Raw genomic sequence first — 10690 nt, forward strand, 5'->3', positions numbered from 1 at the left:
TCGCCTGCCATTTCTCAGGGGTGTGACCCAGGGCACAGTTCTCTGTATCTCTGATTAGTGCCCCTATCATGTCAGGTGTTTAACTGATTTAGACTTAGGGTGGTTGTGAGAATTACAACCGTTAGCTCACAGACATGATGGCTGACATGTGGGAAATGGTTCTTTTGGTTTGTAGGGTGTCTCCTTTGGTTTAATTAGGATCCAGAAATTGGGCCAATGACAAGGGCACAAATATGAAAACAAACGCACATCTAATTCTCTAAGAAGACTGACCCTTGTCAAGCTGCTATTGCCACCCCTGTCCGTGTGGCTTTGGCACACATGGCAAAGGGGCAGAGAGACTGGGAGAGGAGCAACAAGGGCTCTGGAGGACACTGTGTGTGTTCTGACAAACAACAGGGTTAAGTCACTTCTTCCCGCCCAGTCTGCCCCCGCAGCTTTCCTTGCAGGTCCAGGCGCTGTACCTCACAGTTCCACTGGTCGTCCACTAGGACACCTTCATTCCCTCCGGGCTCCCCTCTGGAGCGGGCAGGTATTCTGAGGGTTCAGCCTAAGCTACACACCACACCCCACACAGTCCCTTCTTTGACTCATTTTTTTTTTCCTGCGATAATGCAAGTTTCTCCTCATACCAGGAACTAATTCAGAAAATGTGTTGCCATGGAAGTTGCTGGAAGTTTCCACATATTGGCAGAAGAACAGTTAACTGGCCTGTCAGGCCATACAGCCCCCGCAGAGGTCACCTCTGACAGCTGGCCTTCCATGACTAAGTAAACACACCAGTTGGTGTACGGGAGCAGTCAGCATTCCTCCTGACAGGACAAGATGTGGGAAAAAAACCTACGGGAAAGGTAGGAGACAGCTTATTAAATGTGTGTCAGGCCTACTGCCTGATACCTCTTAAGCCCAGTCTGATTCCTTTCAGGCCCCTGACACATGCTAATTGGCATTATTCTGTTAGCAGATGCCAACTGGAGCCGGAGCCAGCTTCCTGCTTCTCCGGTGCTCGGCATGACATTGTCTCATCAACACCAAATGGGGCTCCTTAAACAAGTGGGATATGCTAAATGGGTACTTAGATGTATTTAGACAGCTTATTCATCCATGAATATGGCAAAACGCATCGTGTGCTCTTTTGCAGGGTAGGAAAAAAAATGTCACAAACTATGGGAGAGAATGACTCAAATGGAAGTCAACTGGGTATAAACAGTGTGTGTCTATGTGGCATGGCCAGCCCTCAGAGTTCACATTGGTGGACAGCCTTCGGGATGTTCACGCATTCGCTCGTTTACTAATACATATTTATATATTTGCTGGGCCAGACTCTGTTCTCAGTGTAGGAAATACAGTGATAAACAAACAGATCAACACACTCACCATTGTAGAACTTCTTTTTTTTTTAAGATTTATTTATTTATTATGTATACAACATTCCTTTCATGTATGCTTGCATGCCAGAAGAGGGCACCAGATCTCCTTATAGATGGCTGTGAGCCACCATGTGGTTGCTGGGAATTGAACTCAGGACCTCTGGAAGAGCAGTCAGTGCTCTTAACCTCTGAGCCATCTCTCCAACCCCCCATTGTAGAACTTCTACAGTAAATAGACTGTGTGGCGTGTGTGTGTGGGCTGTGATGGGTGTGATGGGGGAAGACAACATGCAGGGGCCATCGTGAGCCTGGTCTGGCCAGAAGCCCCCTTGCCCCCCGAGGGCACCCAAAGAGGACACGGAAGCCAGTGGATGCTGCAGCGTGAGTCTGGTTCTCAGGGAGCCGACCGGGGGTATGAAGGGGAGTGAGGGCCAGAGGTCTTGGCAAGGACTTGAGCTTGGCTGTACTTTACAGTTCACTGCAGGGTTTTCAGCCACGTGAGTCTCTAGTGTGGACCCCAGCCCCAGGAATGCTTCTGGAATCTTAGGATGTGTTGCCAGTGCAAAGCCAGAGAAGAAGAGACATTGAGTCACAGAGATCTAAGCCGAGGATGAGATGAGCTGCCTCATACTTCAGATGAGCCTTGTGGTACCTAGCATCGAGGACTGACCCGAGAAGGGCAAAGATAGAAGCAATGGGGGAGGTCAGGGAATTGATGCCTAAATGAAGGATGAGGTAGAGGTAGCAAAAAGTGGTCAGATACCAAGTATAACTTGCAGGTAGAGCCTAGGGAATGTCCCCAAAGGTCAGGAAAAGGACAAAAGGGCTAGGGACTAGTCCAAGATGGCTTGGTATAACACGAGGGCCTGCTTGTTAGGGTTTCTGTCCTGCCCGGTTCCCGCAGCTGGTAAGCCCCAAAGAAAATCACACAGAGGTCACCAGAAGTTATAAAATGATTGGCCCATTAGCTCAGGCTTTGTATTAGCTCTTATAACTTGCATTAGCCCATTATTCTAGTATATGTTAGCCACATGGCTCAGTCCCTTTTTCAGTGGGGCAGGTCACATCCTGCTTCTTCGGTGTCTGGACAGGACTGCAGAAAGAACTTCCTTCTTCCCAGAATACTCCGGTTCTCATTGGCCCGCCTCTACTTCCTTTCTGGTTGACCTGCCTATACTTCCTGCCTGGCTACTGGCCAACCAGCATTTATTTAAAACATAATTGATAGAATATAGACAATTCTCCCCTCCCCCTTTTTTTTTGGTTGGGTGTGGTGGTACACACCTTTAATCATTTGGGGCCTGAGTAATCGAATGGATGGAGTTCCCATTTGACTGAGATGAGAAAGGCCAAGGGAGGAACCAAGATGACACTTCCAGATCAACATAACCCTTGCATGGGAATGCCCCCCCCAACAGCATGGCAATGCTGCCCTCCCCCACTCCCCCCCCCCCCGCCACACACAGCAAGTGCTCACTCAATTCTCCTGGGATGGGGAGGAGGAGCTGGGGAAGATGCCAAGCGGGAAACCTTGGGAAACCTCTGCCCACGGCGCTCAATCACGCCCTGCAGAAGAGGTTCCACTGCCGCACAGGAATCCTCCCATCATCTCTAAACTCAGGAGAAGTGCAGGATGCCTTATCCTGAGAGCGACACTCCTACCTCCCCCGGGGTGCGGTACTGAACAGCTGAGTGACAAATAGCAGAGACTTAGCCACCACACGAGCCGTAGAGAAATCCTGTAAAGCCAAGCCTGAAAGCCTGACTTGGTTCGTTACGAAAATCTGAGACCCTGTATGGGGCTATGCATGATTTCATTTTCAGAATCCCTGCCAAATTCTTAAGCTGCTTATATTGCTGACCATTTATATAAGGAAAAAACCCAAAATGAAACAAAAAACCCTGGCAACACTTTGTCCTTCCAATCACTGGGTACCATAGGCAACCATGGTCCTTATAACAATCAGTGGTATGCTTCCCCAACTGGACCCTAAGATGACCGAGGTTTCCAGCACAAATGGCTCCTGACAAACTTGGCCCAGAATCAAGCAGTGTGTTTCCTCTGGATTTGGGGGAAAAAAAATCAAAGTTATTATAAATGGTTACTAAGGGGAAATGTTCATTATTTTCTCCACTGATTTGAAATAGGTCAGATCGAAAACCAAAGGCTTCCCTAAGGTTGCAATTAAGTATGAATATTAAAAATTTGAGAACAAATAAAAAACAATCAACTGCTTTTAAACCCTCTCAGCATTGATATTTCATTGCATTTTTTTCCATCCTGGACAAGATACGTTCTCTGGAGAAAAGGAATGAAGATGAAAACCGATTCTTTTTGGTGTGCAGCAGGTCGGTAAGATGAGACTTTGAGGACGTCTGGTTCGAGCACGAATGTTTGGAGAGGTTGAGTTGGCAGGGTTGGGGTAGAGCACACACATGCTCACCATGCAGCCTGAACCGCTGGGAGGAGTTCTCCGGGTCAGTCTGACATGACTTTACCCGTAAAATTCTTATTTTTTCCATCTCTTTCCACCCAAGCCATCCACTCCTATAAAATTGGCTTAGTCAAGTCAATATGTGGGCTAGCAATGTAAATTTAATTACAATGAGGCTTGAGTAAACACTGGCTGGCGCTGAGACGTTCTTGGACTATGGACTGATAACCGAATTAAGTAGGATTATTTCATCACGATCCAGTTAAGCCCACACAGTTACACATGAGAAGCTAATATTTCTAGCTCCTTTTAGTCTAGCAAAACATACAGATCTATCTAACGTGAGCCATGTTAGCAGGCTTCCTTGGAGAGTTATGTGGCATTCGGTGGGGCTGCATCTCCAGAGCAGAAGGACAGAGGACTGTGAAGTGGGGGGGTCTACACTGCAGCCCACCCAAAGTGTCTAGTGACCCCCCGCCCCACTGATGGGGCTCATTATAAGTCAGATCCATAGTTCTAGTCTTTTTAGTGGGCTGGATGTCCACGGAACGTGATGTGGAAAAGACACAGGCCCTCTCTAAGCAGGGCCACCCAGGAACTATTTCTTCCAGGATCTCTTTGATCCCTGTCAGAGCGTTTCAGCATTGAGATATTTACTTCCCAGTAAAATTCTGCATTTCTTCAAAACCTGGGAGTGCTTTGATTGTTGCTGATCTTCAGGTTGAGGCCAAGGAGAGGCATCTATGAGGTATTCAGTAATGTTTACTGATGAGTGGTGAGTGGAATCGAAATGCAAATGCCTACTACATGCTAAGCTTGTGCTAAAGAGATAGAGATGCTGTTGTGTACAGAGTGAGGTTCGGAGTCGGGAAGATGGGGACACAGAGGAGAATAAAGGACCGTACTGAAGGGAGACAAGCTCAGCTGGAGCTGTGGGCAGGGGGAGATTGTGCAAGGCTGGGAAGAGAGCCTGACCAATGAAGGGAAGGCACAAGAGCAGAGCCCCCTTGTGGAGATGAAAGATCCTGCAGCCTAACATACTCCAGTATCTAACGCAGTTCTGGGTCCAGATCCTGATATTGGTGGAGCGACTGACCACCGTGGCACTTCCAAGCTTTCCCTCTGTAAAAGGTAACATTCAAAACAATAGCTTCACAGGCAAGAGACAGAATGTGCAAAGCCTTCAACATGGAATCTACACACAGGAAACAATTGTTACTGTTCTCTTATGACATGACACATGGCCGAGACCTTCATTCTACTGTGGTGGAGGTGAGACTTGGGGCTGTGAGTACGGACATGGGGTTGGCATGGCCTCCCCTCTAGGCTGGATCAAGAATGGTAATATGCCATAGGGTATATACACTCGAAACGGAATCTCTGACGTTCATTTCAGGGCAGATTAAGGAGCTTGTCCTTCCTCTGTAAGGCATCAGCTAGTGAGGATCCTGGTGAAGGCGGCACTCCTGGCATCATGGCATCTAGAGCAGGGGTTCTCAACCTTCCTAAGGCTGCCACCCTTTAATACAGTTCCTAATAGTGTGAGGATCCCCAGCCATAAAATTACTTTGTTGCTACTTCATAACTGTCATTTTGCTACTGTTACGAATCGTACTATAAATATCTGATGAGATCCCAAAGGGGTCTCAGCCCACCGGTTGAGAACCACTGATCTAGGGGCTATTTAACTAGTGTTCAAGTCCTCATTACATTAGCCCAGGTGGCTCAAGCGAGGTATCTGCCAATCATCTCGCACTTTTACCTCTTATTGGCCGTTAGAGCCACTAATAGGAAAATCTTGATCACTGTTCAATTGCTTTAGGTTTATCTGATTACCCTCGGGGCTGATTGGGTTTTAAGAACTTGACAGAAACATAGACATATCTGGGAAGAGGGAATCTCAGTTGAGAAAAAAAAATTGCCTCCATTCGATGGCCTATAGGGGGAGCACCTTCTGTCCTGGGAGGTGGAAGAAGAACACTGAGTGAGCCTTAAGGAACAAACTAGTAAGGAGGCATAGATCACCTCAGATCCTGCCCTGGCTTCCCTCAAGGGGCTGTGGCTTGAGATCTGTAAGCCAAATAAGTTCCTCCCCAAGTTGGTTTTAATCAAGTGTTTTACCACAGTACCAGAAATGAAACTATGACATCCTCTCTATACCAAAATGTGTATGAGGAGGACATTATAGTTACTGTACCATCCCTTATGGTCCCACAGCACTGGCAATGTTCAGTAACCTTGGCTGATGGTTACCAATGCGGTGACCCTGTGTCATTCTATGATACGAAGATTCTAGGGACACTACAAATTTTTCTGAAGATATATTTGGTGCGTGGCTAGAATATTACTCAGTAGAAAATTTTAATAAAGTAAGCTGGCAGCAGTATCTTGTTAAATAATTTTTAAATTATCTTGAGAAGCCTTGTTTTAAAATTAGTTTGGGAAAACCCTCAAAAAGGTCTTAATTGCCCATACTATTTTCCTGGAAATTTAAAACAAAATTTCTGCTCACCCTCAAATAAAACTTCTACTCTCGAAATCACGAGTCATTTTAAAATGTAAGAATACTGAAATTAGTCACTTATTCATTTAAATCTGTTGATATATAGTTCATAGTGATAAAGATTTTGCATGTTAAGTGATTACATGGAGAAGTAGGGACAGACAGATGAGCCAGTAAACTGGGGAAGCCTGGGCTACCATGGTGGTTTAAAAGAGAATGGTCCCCATAGGCTCATACCTTTGAATGCTTGGTCTCCAGTTGGTCCAAGTGTCTGGGAAGGATTAGGACGTGTGGCTTTGTTGGAGGAGGTGTGTCACTGGGTGTGGTTTGGGGGTTTCAGAAGCCCAAGCCATTCCCACTTAGCTCTCTCTCTCAGCCTGGAGCCTGTAGGTCAGATGTAAGGCTCAGGACAATGCCTGCCTGTTGCCGTGCTCCCCACCATGAAGGTCACAGTCTCTGAAACTGAGGGCCCCCAAATGAATGGCTTTTGTCTGGGCAATAGGAAAGTTACTAAAACAGCTACCTAAGCTCCACCTTCCCGGATGGAGTCCCATTTTTGCTACGGGTACCGCATTCTTTCAACAGCACGTCCACGTTTATTATAACGTACGCTCTCCTATTTACCTTCTCTATACACGTTCCCTGAGAATTAACTACTTCGCATCCTTTGTGTGTTTGTATGCACATGTATACATGTGTTTGTGCACATGTATGTGGAAGCTAGAGGTCGATACTTGGTCTTCCTCACTAGCTCTTCAACTTTTGCCTGAAATTGGCTCTCACTAAGCAGGGACTCACCAACTGACTAGACTGGTTGTCCAGGAAGCTCCAGGTATCCACATGTTTACGCCACCCCACCTCTCCTATCTGAAGCACTGGGTTAGGGGTGAGTGCTGGGGGTCACGACTCAGGCCCTCATGCTTGGGCAGCAGGGACTCTTCTGCCCGAGACACCGTCCTCTTCCTCGTAGTCCTTACTAACTGAAAGTTTACTGACAACTCACGCCTTACAAAGCAATTTTACCAGTAAGCCATCTATGTAAGAGGTGTGTGGTGTGTGTGTATGTGTGTATGTGTGTGTGACTACATGATTTAATACAAGTTATTAACCGGGTCACCTGAGAAAATTACTTTTTCTGTTTTGAGCTTCTTTCTCCATTTGCTAGACTTCCCATCTTCTAAGCTTGCTGTGATGAGGAATAACAGCAACTCAATGCTACTCATTGTGAGCTTGGTACTCAGCAGGTGCTTAATAAATACTACTTCTCATTGTGAGCTTGGTACTCAGTAGGTGCTTAATACATGAGTCCAGTATAAATGCCAACTTTGCATTTCCAGTGTCTATTTGACCATTTTGTTTACCTTTGTCCTTATATAAGGCCTGCCTTCCTTGTAATCCATCTGCAAGTCTCAATGGCCCCTAGGCAATATTTTAAATAATTCAAGAGGCATCCTGGCTAGCTTTTTTTTTTAAAAAAAATCAATTTGACATCCCTGAGAAGAGGGAATCTCAAAGGAGGAATTGCTTCCATCAGACTGGCCTGTGGGCATGTCTGTGAGGCATTTTCTGATTGATGATGGATGGGGGAGGACCCAGGCCATTGTGGGCAAGGATACTCCTACACAAGTATCTTGGAATATATAAGAAAGTGGGCTGAGCAAGCCGGGGAGAGCAAGTCAGTAAGAAGCATTCCTCTACATTAGTGATGGACTGACTTCCATCAGTGATGGAGCCTATCAGGACGTGTAAGGCAAATTAACCCTTCCCTCCCCAAGGTGCATTGGGCACCTTGTTATTAAAGCAACAGACAGCAGACTAGGACCCAGAGAAAGCTTCTCTGTCACCCATGCCTCACAGAGACACTCCAGGAAACACCTGTCTGAGTACTTAAAGTTGTCATGATTATTGGGATTTAAAGAAAAAAAAACGCAACTGATTAACGTATATGGCAGACCAGTAACTACCTCTGCACATAGACTACCAGGAGGAGAAATAAGGAACACAGGCCTGGAGCTGCCCTTGGGAAGGGGAGGAAGGAGGGAACCAGGAAAAGTTCTAGTAGATTTCCAAAAAGAATAGTCTAGTATGTTGGAAAACAATGACATTTCGGTTCTCTGTAGATGGAACCCGCACTCAAAACCCTTGGGATGTAAGCTAACGGTGCCATGAGCTAATCAAATTTGAAAGCTTCGGTGCTCGCTGTTAAAATCCTGATCTGTTGGAGCCACTTTCAGACTAAAAATAGTTTTAAAAATGAAAGAATCAGGGATGTTGTCATGTCAAAGTAATTTTAGATTTCATAATTTAGAAAAACATAAGCCGTTAAGTTCCAGCCAGTGTTCTACTTAGGGGTCCATTTAGAGTCAGCAGTCCAAAATCTTGGTTTAAAAAAAAAAAGAATAATCTATTTTTAGGGACTAAATTTTTTATCATTAATAAATTCACTACAAGTAATACCGCATTTTGGCAGGGCCCCAACACATGAAATCTGCCATGGTTCCATTTATCATGTGTTTCAACAAAACAGGTAGAATAGAATCATACGGTAAGAAAAAATTTTAAATATGATTGGTAGGCTCCATCCCAAACTTCCTGAATTAGACTCTCTGGTTAGGAGTGGGAAGTCAATCTTTGTCTGACTTTTTCCTAAGAGTCTGTGGAGAAGTCTGGTTTGGACTTACTGCTGGGCCTTTAAGAGCGTCAGACGGCACCAGAAGGTTCACTGGAATCAGCAGTGGCTGTGGCTGGACCCTGTTCAACAGTATTTAGCGGGATTCCCCAAACATGCGTGTTCTCAGGTCTTGGACTGCGAATGCCTGCCTGGTCTCTCATGTTCTACTCTCAAACATTTCGTCTACTCCCTTTTCTAATCAATGTTTGGAGGGAAACATTTATTTGGAAAAATAAAATTCATTTTTCTATGCTTAATCAAGCAAAACTAAAAATAAATATTGAACTGTGTCTAGGGCAGCAGTGAGGAGTAAGACAGAGGCCGAGCCTACATCCTAAAGTCGCTTTAGGGCATCCTTCCAGGAAGTTAGTCTTGAAAGTGCTGTTAAAGTATTTTGTGTGTGCTGTGTGTATGCTTATGCATGTGTATGTGCCTGTATGTGTGTACTTGTGTGGGCACTTGTGGTGTTTGTGTATGTGCTTTGTATGTGTGCTTGTGTGTCCTCATGTGCACTTCTGTGTGTGCTTGTGTACTTGTGTTTGTGGGTGCCTGTGTGGATACTTGTGTTTGTGTGTGGTGTGTGGGCTGACAGGTGCACAGATGCCACAGTGGGTGCGCGGATGTCACAGGACAACCTCCCATGCTGGCCCTCGCCTGCCCTGCCCCTTGTTTGAGAGAGTCTCTTCACCGCTGTGTAAGCCAGGCTCGCTGCCCCTGGCTTCAGGAAGTCCTCCTGTCTCTCCCTCATCTTTCTAAGGTGTTCTGGGGTTACTGATGCTGAGCTACTGGGTAGTGTTTGACCTGGGTTCTGGGGATCCCCAACTCAGGTCATCAGGTTTGGTTTTATCCACCGAACCCCTACCTCCATGCCTCTAAAATTCTTAACTAAAAATTATAACTATTTTACACACACACACACACACACACACACACACACACACACACACACATATATATATATATAAAGAGTGAATCTGTATATAAAGAGTGAATCTGGAATCTCCATCAGGGCAAGAGATGGCTCAGGGGTTAAAAGCGTTTTAGAGGATCAGAGTTTAATGTCCAGTTCCTGAGTCAGGCAACTTAACTCCTGTCACTCCAACTCCAGGGGATCAGGCACCTCTGGCCTGCACAGGAACCTGCACTTGTGCACACACACACATGCACGCACGTGCGCACACACATATGCACACATACACACACACATCCATACATGCACATACACGCATGCACACACACACACGCACACACATGCATGTACATATGATGAAATAATAAGCCTTTGAGAAAGAAAATGTCCCACCTGAGACAGGTACTTGACTCTCCATGAGCCTCCACCTCTCCCCACTGTGTACTCTCTCCCCACTTAAGAAAGGAACTCAGTTACATAAGTCCAGGTTATTACTTAGAAGGAAAATTGTAAAAAGTTTTGAGTGAGGCAAATTTATAAAACGCACATTACATTTTGTTCCTATATTTAAAACACACAAGATCAAGTGCCTACTTAAGAACTGATAAGCCTTGGCACTTAGAATCCCACAGGATTTACCTTCTTTATCTTCTCGTTTCCTTGAAAACGCGAGTTTTGAAAACTTGGGATTGTTGTTTTACTCCGACTAACAGTACCTTGGTTTCTATTTAAGTGAATCCTACCCCTAATCTGGCCTCTGGGCATTAGAAGAAGCCGTGACTGAATGCCATCACCGGCTCC

This window comes from Myodes glareolus, chromosome 19 (assembly GCF_982192425.1).
Source record: "Myodes glareolus chromosome 19, mMyoGla1.1, whole genome shotgun sequence".
NCBI classification, from domain to species: Eukaryota; Metazoa; Chordata; class Mammalia; order Rodentia; family Cricetidae; genus Myodes; species Myodes glareolus.